Below are 11,992 nucleotides of genomic sequence, written 5' to 3'. Positions count from 1 at the left end.
TATGATTCTTTGTGCCTCAAAATATAAGATAAAAGAATATACGAAATATAAAATATAAGATGTCTAAAAGAATTGTTAAGATCTCAATTATAAGCTTACTTCACTTAATAGACTATTTATCTTATGCTTTTGGTATTATTATTTTCATAAATTTTAAGAGAATTAAATAGATCCTTGGGATCTCCGTAATACTCTAACCTAGAAAGCATTACTTATCTCATAACTTTTGTAACAGTGTTTCTTCTTTGTCTGTCTGTTAGTGCCTTATTAAGAAAGCCATGTAATTGTAACAAAAAATATACAAATAATTTTCGAATTACAAAAATCGTTCTTTGGCCCTTTCCGCTGCACCGTTCACTGCCTATTTTCGTGAGAGAAATTCAGATTTATGTACAAAACCACTAGAAACTATTCCAAAAAAAAAAAGAATATATAAAAATTTATATATAGTTATTTCATATACATGAGTATTCCAAAAGTATATCGATAAAATATTATTTATAATAATATAAATATATTTATATCTGTCATTTCCTTAGAAATCTCATATGCTTTTTCTAATGCTCTAATGTTCTAATGTTTTAGTGTTAAATTTTTTACTCTTTTCCATTAAGTACCTTGTTAAGCAAACTATAACAAGCATAAAACTAAAATCTCCAAGACCAAACATATAATTATTATTTAAAAACTATAAAAATTTTTATTGCAAATCGTTGTCAACTGACGGAAACTTCAAAACATTATTATCCATAAAGTAGGAATTAAGTAGAAAAGAATTTATGTTTAATACCAGAGAAACCAGCGCCTGCCTTGTGAACACAAATTTTAATCTCATAAATATGTGGGAAAAAAGACCAAAGGTAAAAGTACTCACTCGTATTCACATCCTTGTTTGCTTATTTGCGGTAAAAAGTCGCTGGTACAACGGCAGCAGCAAAATGGACGCGATGCGATATATCTTCATGGTATGGTACGGTATGGTATAGTATCGTATGGAATGGATTTATGTATGGAAGAAAATATATATTTAAATGACTGCCGTTCGTTCTATTGCGAAAGTTTCAAGTGGAAATTTGGTTGCATTCTGGCAGCAGTAGCAATCGCAAGCACTGCAAAACAACAGCAACAACAACAACAAAGAATTCCCAACATTAATTCATGCACAACCCAAAAAAAGGAGAAAAACTAGATAAAAAAAATTATAAAATAAAATATATTCTCCCATATAAAATCGTACCAGCATTTTTCCTTTATACAAAATACTTTTTTACCAACGTTTTTTTTTTTGTTGTATTCGTAACTTTTCGAATAGTTTAAAGTCTGATCCTTACCATGAACTTCACGTTTGTGGTCCAGTGTTGGCAGCGGCAGCAGTGCATAGCAGCAGCGTTGCCAACCACAAGCACAAAAGCAAGTACAAATGCTGCCAGTTCGTTTTTTTATGCTGAGCTTCTCGCTTGTGTAAAAAAAGGATTTCTTAGCATTTTATTTTATAGTTCCTGCATTTTTTAAAGTGTTTTAGTTTTTCCTTTTTTGTAAATAATTTTTAACTTAACTTTTTTTCTACGATAATTTCTTTTTTTTTATTTTTTTTTTTTGTTATTTCTTAGTTTTTCACTTCTTTGCTTTTAGTTTAGTTTAAAGCTTTTGTACCTTTAACAGTGGCGATACGAGATACATACGATAACTCCGGTCAGAGATATGATGGCGTTGATGCTGATGGTTGTGGCCCCTAACTGATGTGAATTTCATTATTTTGTCTTTGATGTTCGGTTTTTTCTTCGTCTCTTTTCTCTTCGTCTTGTTCTGTAAGCTTTAATGCTGAAATAGTAATTCACATTTGCGTTAAGAAAGATTCTGCTTTTGCATGGTCTTTAAATGCTTTTTCTCGTACGGTCGCCTCGATGTGGTGTTCTCCTCAAGTTTCCTTATACACCAGCAATTTTGCTTTTATATTTTATTTATTTATAAATATTTTTTTATTTTTTGTTTTTTATATCATTTTATTTATTTTTTGTTTCATTTTATTATTATTATTTTAAAGCTGTCAATAGTACGTGTAAGATAATTTATATACCATAAATAAAACTAAAAAAAAATCGTAATCTTACGTTGCCACGTCTACACGTCTAACGAATATCGCAATGCAAGTGTATCTACGCCTGTCCGTCCGCTGTCTGTGGCTCTGTACTACACAATGGTGCTACGAATAGGTGTGTATAATTAAAAGCTTAGCTTCCAAGGTTTAGGTTATTGAGTTAGTACACGCTTGTCTATAACTTTACGCTATTTTATATTAATATCAACTTTTTATGTGGCGTTTTCCAAAACGCATAACACATATCTTTCATGTTGATATATTTTGCTCAACAGTTTTCAAATAATGACAGATAATAAAAATGTAGGACATGTCTATACGGCTTTTAATATGGAGAAATTAATCAGAATTATAAAATATTAGTCAGAACAAGTTTGATCTTATAAGAGAGTATTTAAGTAAATGAAATAGTCTAAAATTTTTCAGATCAATTGTAACGTATATTAAAAAATATAGATTAGAACTTCTTTGATCGTATTAGAGACTTCAAATAAATGAGGCGGTCTTACGTTTTTTATTTTTTAGAGCAAGTACAGAGTAAAAAAAAAATTGTAAAGGCTACCAAGACTCTCACAATCTAAAATTTTTTTCTGGACTTACAACCTAAAACTCTTCAAAGATTGCATAGCACAATAAAAGAATAACCTAAGAATTATTACGAGATTATTGACCGGTCACTATAGATTGAATAATCACCTATCGAAGTTAGGAATTCAATCCAACTCAGACTGGAGATACTGTAGAAAAAGAAAGAAACACATACCATATGCTTGGGAAGTGCCCAACACTGATGCACCAGCAGAAAAAACACCTAGGAGGATAAATCATAGATCATAAGGATTCAAAACGAGGAAAGATAAGCTCACTTTTTTATTGTCTTCCCTTTGCACATGCCCAGTCTGGTTTTTTTTATTTCCGTCCTTAAGGCGACTTAGACCAATAAGTTCTAAATATTTCAATAGAGCTTATCGATCAAATCGTGACTTTTTGTGACTATTTGTATATCTAGCTTTTCGTATGACCTTTATCTTCAAGTAAACTTAATTATTATACGTGTATACAAATTGCTAAGTTGGAAATTGTTCTCATATAACTAGATTACGGAGTTTGTGCTAACAGAAGAGATCTTCCACTCTAACAAGTGTATTTTTTTCTTTGGAGTAGCCTAAAATTGTGTCTCTCTTGGAAATTATGTTGCTTCCCGTTGAGTTCATTTTTAAGTATTCATTGCATGACTGTATTTAATATGTACAGTTCAATAGATATTTTTTAGGTCTACCGCGAATTTCGTGAAAATCGAGTCTTAACTTTCAGAACAACTTCTTTCATATATACAACATAATGGACTCAATATAACGTGCTCATATCACGAGCACCACTCATGAAAGGACTCTGACAATTATTATGAGAATTATATTGTCCAAATAGCTACGCTGTCTCGGATGCTAGTTGTGCTGCTAACTCAGTTTCGGTAGCGTAGCGAGATGGAGATGTGAGGCCTAGCATATTACAGGTACTACTCGCGGAAGCAGTCTAAGTGGTGCCCAGGACAAGTATATTATACATATTATATTTATGAATGATTTCTGGGATGTGGGGATCTAAAATGCTATGCTGCATCGGTACAAAGTATGCTTCCTGCTTAATATCAGTAGCGTAGTGAGAAGAGCAGTATACTGTATACATGATCTTAATAATTGTTTTTGGGGGCATTCAAAGTCTCACGACTTCACTGCTCAGTTTTATACGACTTATTTTTCCAAATACACATTTTTTCTCTATTCAAAGCATTATAGGCTTCTGAATTTAATTGGCTAAATAAGTGATATCAATCGCAGAGCTATTTTCGAGTGCCTTAAACTCTTGTAACCTCTCGTTTATGATTCATATTATATTTTAGAGTTCAAATATTAATAAATAAAACGATTTATTATTGTTTTACCTGTAACGACTGATATATGTTAACATTAATAAGAGTTAAGATAGAGTGAGTAGTAAGTGAAGTGAGCTATTAAACTTCTTGTAATTACAGGTGTTTTAGTTTTTATTGTACCCTTCACGTTAAGCGAAGATGAACTCAAATTAAAAGTTTAATGATTGTAGTGTACACTTAAGATTCTTAAAAAATAAAACGAAAGGTTAGTAGTTACTATTTCAAATCTTTACTAATGAAACCAATAAAAAGAATTCATAAAATGCATTATTTAAAAAAATTATTCAAACTAGTAAGTAGTAAATCTGTAAATCTGTAAATCTGTAAAACTGTTTTAGTTCTAAAGAAACTCATTTCTCTGATGTTAGAAGGTAAGTGAGGAAATATCGTGCAATTTGTTTCGCCAATGAACCAAAGATAAATGCTAAAATGAGTTTTAAATGTAGTCAAATTTAAATGCTACTAATTTCACTTTATACACTTCATTGAACATCATCAATTCTAAATTTTATATGATTTCGTTATTGTCGTTATCGTCTTTTTTGGGACGGTAATGACCTTTCGGACCACAAACTTAACCTCAACACACATATACACATACACACACACTTACAAAAACACATACCGAATATATACAGATATAAGAAGATACATGGAAGGTAGCAGCTAGCATTAAATGTGGAAAAAAGATACGAAAATGCACAGATGACCGCAGCGAAATGCAATTCGTTACGAATACTCCATAAAGGAGAAAAAACGTAGCGCTGCAATCACTGCATTAAGTGAGTGAACAGTGGTAATGGTTCGCTCAAGCAGCCAAGAAATCTCACTAAAAAGCGTTTTACATTCACGTACTCGACTAAGAAACATACCGACAGATGCTGCTTCGCTGCTAGTGAAGCAGTGAAGCAGTGAAGAGCGTTATGCCACAACAGTGGCATATATTTACCGCCGACGGTAACAGCTTAGAAACAGAAAGCGCAGACTCTGCCGCACATAAGCGATACGCATGCGCGGCGGCGGGAATGGCATTAACATAATGATGCGTGTAATATTGTGTTCACCAAAAAAAAAAAAAACACTTCTTTTAATAAAATTGATCGAAGTTGAAAAAAAAGAAAGAAACCACAACAAACCTATATGCATTAATAATTCTTCTTCTTAAACGTAACTCGCAGAAAGTTCAGTCTTCATGCTTTGTTCAGTTGCGCACACGCGCATTTGCGCTGTTTGCGCCGTTTGCGCCACAGTCGCATTTGCGCTAAAGTTGCCGCTGCTTTCGGCGCTTTCAGTGCTTTCCATGCTAACCATACTAACCATACTAGCCATACTCGCCATACTAACAATAATTTGATACGTGCTTCGTGCCGCTTAGTAGAGCGCTTTTAGGGTATGCAGGGGGTAACTGCAGCATTCACACATAACAATTTGTTATTCATTTTTATTGTCCGATTATTATTTTTTATTAATAATTTTATTGTGTGCACTATAATCTTTGAGCATTTAATGCTATTTATAAGCTTAATATGCGTCTGTCCGCACAGACCGTGGCCTGTCGATCGGTTGCGGTCTGTCTGTGGTATGTCTCGTTGTGTTAAACAATTTGTTGTTATTGGTTGGCGGTCTCAGGCGGTCTTAGGCGGCTCTTGTTAAGAACATTAAATGTTTGAGTATTTTTTTATATGACAAAGGGAACGCCGACAGATTTGTCATCAAATATATACAAGTATGTAACTTTTTTTAAGTCCTTATAAGAAATGTTGGATGAACTGTGCTTTAATATATAGCAGTAAATATTTTTTATAAAGTATACATAATTTTAAAAAAAATTTTAAACTTTATCTTTGCATTTTTGCTTAATAATAACTGTTAACACTTGGGTGATCCGCTATAGTATGTCATATGCAATGTATTACTGACTCATTGAAATAAATTTCATATAAAGATATGTTTTAAAGTCCAGTATATCTTACTGATGTAATATAGATTTCACTAGTTTAAAGAGTATGTGGGGCAGTGTAAGGAGCATTCAAGTACGTCTTTCCACAGTAGCACAAAGCTGAATACCTGACAGATTATCTTAACTTGCGTTAACATATAAATTTCAATTTGTCAAAGGTGATATAAAATGGTCTCTGCAAAGATAGCGCCTATTTGTCACTTAATTTCTGCACAAGTCTTTATCTGACCCAGATGATCTAAGGTGACTCAAAGTTGTTGACTAATTGCGGCAAACAAATAAAATGAAAGTATCATAGTAACTGTGGTTAGAACCTAAAACTACGCGGATAGAGTGACGGTATTTATTTACTTTCAATTGATATGAAGTTGCATTTTACAACTGGATGATTTGAAGTTAATAACAGCAATGGTGTTAGATGGGCTTTGCTTCCTACTTGATGAGAAAACTGTATCCGCATGTATAGCTTTAACTTTGTACTGTCGGAATTATTTGGAATTCCAATAGGATTATTTATCGTTGCATTATTCTGATACATATGTTAAAAACACTGCGGTGTGAACACTGCGGTAGGTTATCACGTTAAAAAATTATGGACTCTGTGTGACTAAACACGACACTAAAACTACCCTGTTTTTACTCTCCAGTTGTTATGTTATAGTATGTAATTGTAGCTCTACGAAAACTCTTGATAAGAACTACAAAGAGCACAATGATTTGATGGCGGTTTTACTGTGTAGATGTAGATATACCTTTTAACGTTTTGAAAAGGTTAGGTCAAGTGCGGAGCTCAATGAAATGACAATTTATTTGGAAAACAATTGGCCATATAGTCAGTATGAAAACGGTTCTAGTTTGTAGAGTTTTGGAACCATCAGTGTATCACTAGAATATTTTTGGTTTCAAACCAATGGTGTCATTATCCCAATCCATATGATTGAAAATGAGGACTTCGAGTTTCCTACCAGAACAAAATTCCATTTCAATCTCTCCTATTGCACTTTTCTATACCAGTAACCATTCTATAATAACAATATTAACTGTTAAAACTTCCACGCATTAAAAACAAAAATATTTCTATGTATAACAATAACGCATAATGATAACAGAGTGCAATCTGACTGAAGATTATCTGTTACTGATTTATAAATTTCAATTTCAATAACGCTTACTACTTATTTTAAATCATAAACTTCAATATTTTACTTCTTTAAATTATAAACTTAAAAAAAAAGAAACATTCATTACAGCCTTCTTAATTTTATATTAAATTTTTTCCTTATTAATCGCTTAAATTACATATTTAAAAGGCTGTTAAAATGTTCTGTTGTTGACATAAACACAGCCAGCGGCTGTAAACGGCTTCATTATGCACTGACAACTGCAACTTCACTCCCTGCTTCAACAATACCACCCGCGTCACACACTTTGGTCTTACTAATTATGTTAAATCAACAACAAATAAATAAATGTTCACACAATTTTCTTACAAAATGTCAAATGCAATATTAATTCAAATTACAACAAAAAACAAAAAAAAACAGAAAACAAAAAACAAAAACAGCAACACAAATGCAAAAAAAAATACATACAACAATTAATTTGACGAATACAATGTAAACGCTGTGTATGGATACCGGCGTGTAGTAAATTTTTCAACGCCTGAGGCTTAAAATTATCGCACTTCTGCTGTGGCTTTTTCATAAGCAACAACAATAGGAATAACAATATGTGTGTGTATGAATGTATAGAAAAAGTACCAACAACAACAACATCATAGCATAACATTTTAATTTGTAATTAATTAATCAAAAATCATTTCTTTTTGATTTCTTTAATGTGCTTTAACTACCTCACGTGTGCGCAACTTCGTGAGGAAACAGTGTGTCTGTGTGTGCTTGTGTGTGTACGACAGGTATTGACATTAGTCTGTCTGTTCAAATCTGTGCGTATGATGCGATATTGGAATTTGAGGTCAGTGGCGGAGTTTACTAAAAGCGTAACTAATTTTCACAGTGTTTTTTTACGGTAATATCTTACAACAGGTTAACATAGATTTGCGCATTGTGCAGTAAATATAATAAACTTGTGAAAATAAAATTTTTTTTTATTAATTACTTATGTATTATTTATTTATTAAATACCTTAGGAAAAGTAAGTTAAAGTCACAGTTGATTTAAAATAAACATTGTTTCAAAATTATTACCAATAAAGTATTTATTTTAGACTTGTATTTTAAATTAACAATACTGATTACTTACTTTATTTAGTTGGTCATTACAACCAAATCACTCGCCAGTTGGCAGTACCCAGTATCTTTATATCATTGGTCACCTAGTCCTTCCACCGTAGATGCGGAGATTCTTAGATATAAGGCTTTTCCTTCTTCTTTTTTCTTAGTTGACTCATCATCAGTCCCGCTTAAATATAGGGCTTTTTCTTCTTCTTTTTCTTACATCAGCCAACCCGATTAGTTGATTGTTGCCACCAGTAGTACCGAGTGCCTATATATCGTTGCTAATCTGGTACTTCAATCGTAGATGTACCGGAACATTCTTTTTTCCATTCGCATGACATGATCAAACCAGTGAAGTAGTAGAATTTTTATGTCTTCAACTATGCCAATATCACGGTAAACCTTATATAGCTCATTGCTTCATTTCATTCAATACTCGTTGTCAATGTATTGGATCTTTACATAGATCTGTCGATGAATTTTTCTCTCGAATGCTCCCAACGTTTTCTCATCACTGTTGGCAATTATCTAAACTTTTACACCATACAGCAGAACAAACTTTGTAAAGCGTGATTTTTGTTAGTCGAGAAAGAGCTTTATTTCTCAATTCCCTACTTAGCCCGAACTAACTATAAATAATGATTACCAGACTTTTCTAAGTTTCTGTGCTTAATAACTTAAGAACTAAGAGCATTAACTCCATAAATAATTAGACATTCTATAGACTATAAATCTGTATAAATAATTGAAAATTCTTTAGACTATAAAGAATCACAGTACATTTCACTTCCTTTTATTATAACACATAGGCACACATATAAACCAATACCAATGCTTATATGTATATAAATATTATTTATGAACCCATTTTTAAAGTAGGTTGGTTACATGATTGCAGACTCAACCCTCTTTCCAAGTAAACTTTAACGAAATAAACCAAAATTTTCTTAACGGAAGTAGAAGCCATAAAGCTTCTTTTTTTTTGCTATATATTTTCAAAATTCATCAAAAATTTAGTCTGCTCCATATCAACTGACCAACTTAACTGATTTGTTCACACACTTCATGCCACAGCAGCATTGAATTTCCTACAACCAGAGCGTTGACATATCAACCTGATAGCCATAAGTATCCCATACTGCATATATCCACATACACATACCTATATGTATATGTGTAGTGCGCTTTTGCTTATCGAATCATCAGTAACACCAGTCAGTCGCTTGCCTATTTAGTTGAGCCGGCCATGTCTGCTGTGTTGCCAGCCTGTCTGTCACAAACATAAACTTACATCAGATGCTGATAAGAAGTTGACGCCGCTGTTGCCGCTGTTGCTCTTACTGGCTTTTACTGGCTCTTATACTGACAAAGTGACTAGAACACGCGTACACATTACTGTGCAACTAAGCGTACACATTAAGGCCTAACGCATGAATTTGACATTTTTTTTGTATTTGCCCGCTTTGAAGTTTTGTGCTACAGCAGCGCCCCCTTAATGCCAGCATTACAACCACCAACACCAGTGAGCCGTGGACTGCGCACATGCAAACTTATACCGCAAACATTGCAAGCAAAACAATCAGTAGAGCAGCAGCTGAGTCTTCGCTGCTTCTGCTGCTGCATTACAATTTCGCATTTTCGTACACGCTGCGCGCTTTGTTCCTTCAAATACTTTAACGGTTATTGTTGTTGCCTAACCCAAAATTTCCTTTAAACAAAAAATGTTTAAGTACTGGTACTTTTTTAGGCACACACAACACACACACACACAAGTGACAGCTACGCTAGGTGTTGGGTTACCACAGTGAAGTTTTTTAAATTGCTGCTGCAGTGTGTGCGCTGCTTTTATTGTTGCTGTTGTTGTTGTTGTAGTTGCGTTAGAGCTGTGTTGATATATCAACGCTGATAAGAAAGTTAACTTTTGCAAGGAATGCAACATTTTCCAAAGGGGGGTTTATGGTTCGGGTGATAAACTCGTTTATGTTTTTGTATGAAGAGAAGAAAAAAATCAAAGTATGCGGAAAGTTGTGCGTACTCATATTTGAGGTTAAGGGGAGTTTATGTGCACAGTTGAGCAGGCGAGATAAGAATTGCCAAGGTTAATGTTTGTGACAAAATCTGGCATTAGAATAGATTTACTTGATTTTCTAAACAGTAAAACAGTATTTGAGGGTTTCTTTTTTCTTTTTTTTTGGTATGGTGTGTGCGTGCAGTCAGTCAGTCAATGTTACTTTTTTCCAAAATGATCAGATAAAGTTTAATGCTGCGACAAAAGGTTTTGATTTCAAGGGAAAGTAGCATTAAAGCACAACACAAATTTCGAAAAAGATTAGGCCAACAGTTTTTATTGCATTTAAATGCTTTTCAGTATCTGAATGCACACATAAAGATTCCTTTATCTCACAGACGGCATACTTATATGTTTGGTATACTTATATGATTGTTTAAGTTCTTTATACTTTTTATTATTTTTTATTTTTTTTTTATGAAAAGAATAACTTTTATTCTGTATTTGAATGTTTTATTATTTTTTTTTTGTTTTGGTTATGGAGTGAGGACTAATATATTGGTCACTAGGGCAAAATTTCAGTGCAATTCAAGAGCTGTTAAGTTATTAGTGGTACAAAGGAAAATAGTATCAGAGGGAAAAAACAGAACACTAAGTTTTTCATATTAAACATTAAAGTTTTATGTATTAAGTATTAATACATTGAATATTGCTAAACACATATATGTATGTATTTCATACGTCTCTATATATATATATACATCTTCTCTATATATAAGTTTTTCAAATTTAAAATTAATGAGTGACTGGAAAGAGCAGCTCAGAATGATTGGGAACATACAATAGCCTGCAGATAAGCTCAAGAATTCATGCCGTATCGATCAAAAGCCGGAACTACTAGGGAGCTACTTATGCTGAACAGAAGTGGCATCCAACTTGTCACAGGGTTTCTCACTGGGCATTGCGGAGTTAAAAAGCATCTATCGAACCTAGATATTACTAGACGCGATAGCTGCAGACTTTGTTGCGAAGAAGAGAAAACAGCATAACATATTCTGTGTCACTGTGATAGTCTCGCTAGGCTCAGACTTTGGTAGTTATTCACTGCCTATTCACTTATAACGGAATTATGCAACATCTTTCCAAAGGACATAATGGCGTTCTTAACTGCTACTCGTCTATGGAAGTAAAGTATGTCAAAATAATCTTTAAAGGATGCAGTGACGTAGTGACAAGTTCCCAACGGGTTTTTTTTTTAAATCTAAATGTGCATATCAGTGACGACGCGTGCCCTATCTGGAAGGGTGTGCGGCCCTTCTTTAATGTTGTTTTTACATGTACCACTTATATTAAAATATATGAGATCTTTTATTAATAATAACTATATTATTTTATATATTATATATATATTATATAATTCATTAACAAAATAACATATTAAACAAATTAAATTAATAATTTATATACAAGTTTAATATTATATCAATATGGAAGAAACAAAACTTTTCACATAATTCTCGTAACATCAAACCAAATTTTTTCAAACAAAAGAGTTTGTACTTAGAAACATACATGTTTGTGCAGTGATCAAACAAAATCGAAACCACTTGCAATGTGCGCACAAGTACCCCGCACCATAAGAACAGAAATTCGTGGGTGCTGCTGTTAAAAGGGGAGAGACGAAATGTGATAGAAATGTATGGTGAGATGAGCTGCAAACTTCAGCCGCTCATGCAACCACTTTGGCAAATCATAAT

Source organism: Teleopsis dalmanni, chromosome 1 (assembly GCF_002237135.1).
Source record: "Teleopsis dalmanni isolate 2A chromosome 1, ASM223713v2, whole genome shotgun sequence".
Lineage (NCBI taxonomy): Eukaryota > Metazoa > Arthropoda > Insecta > Diptera > Diopsidae > Teleopsis > Teleopsis dalmanni.
Note: the sequence above shows the minus strand (reverse complement) of the source record.